Raw genomic sequence first — 1,177 nt, 5'->3', positions numbered from 1 at the left:
GGGTGCGGGCTTCCCTGGCAGGTGGCCAGACTGGCGTGCAAGGGCCCTTGTCAGAGCAAAAAGGCGGGAATTTGCCACCTCTACAGCTCCAACCCCCCACCTGCACCGCCCGGCAGGCCAATCTCACCTGCCTCCCAGCAGATGCAGCCCCTTGGCCCGTGTTTCATAGTCTCAGGAATGCGCTGTTGGGTTTGTCACCAGAGGGGAAGGGGCCACAGAGGAGTGGTGCATAAAGAACTTAAGTTGTGCGTTTTTGTTCAAACTTGGGTACAGTGGAAAATACTCCCATTAAGCTCCATCCCGTTATGCTTCCACTTCAACCACGGTGCGTGTGTGTGTGTGTGTGTGTGTGCGTGAGCAGATGTGCGCGCACCTGTGCGTGAACAGTTGCAGCAATACTGCTGGGTCCAAATGCCAGAAGTCAGAGTTGAAGCCGCTCTTGGCCCCGATGGCCCAGCTTGCTCCTGGCTGTCACTGTGGAATTTCTTCTGTTCCCCCGATGGCATTGTCCAGGGCTTGGAAATGAGCTCCTGGTAAAGTTGCTAAGTGTAGGCGCTCGTGGTCCCTCAGGTGAATGCTGACAGGATGCCATCTCTTCCAGGCGGGGCTGGTGAGCCGCCGGGCCACAGGTGTACGTGGGTCATGTAGGCATTCCTTGGAGAAACTGTTACAATCATTATTTCAACTTGTCATTGCTGTGGGTGATTTTGCTATGGTGGAAAGAATGGGTGTGCACTCTTGTAAAGTCTTCCTGTTGAATGCTATTTAAAGATTGCAAATTATTCCCTGCAATGTGGAGTACGGCAGAGGTAACCACTTACATTATTGTTAAAAGCAAAATCAGAGATTACACAAGCCCTGCACCTTCCATGGACTAGAGAGGAGAGCCAGGGGAAGGGCGCAATGCAGATGTCTGTCCTGAGGTGTCCACAGCTTGTCTGCCCCAGCCCTCAGGAGAAATAACTCCTCTCCTGTGGTCCTCACCCCTGGCTGCTTGGAATGTATTTGTTCTGCCCCGAAGAAATGATTATAAATGCCTTGGGTCTCTGCTCTTGCCACTGGGTACATCTGTAGTTCTGGCGACTAACTCATTGCATTCCTATGTGTGTTTATTTTTCTTGCTGGCTGAAGACCAAGAGGGAAGAAGCACAGAATCCTAGATTCCATCATTCTGCCC

This window comes from Eptesicus fuscus, chromosome 4 (genome assembly GCF_027574615.1).
Source record: "Eptesicus fuscus isolate TK198812 chromosome 4, DD_ASM_mEF_20220401, whole genome shotgun sequence".
NCBI classification, from domain to species: Eukaryota; Metazoa; Chordata; class Mammalia; order Chiroptera; family Vespertilionidae; genus Eptesicus; species Eptesicus fuscus.
Note: the sequence above shows the minus strand (reverse complement) of the source record.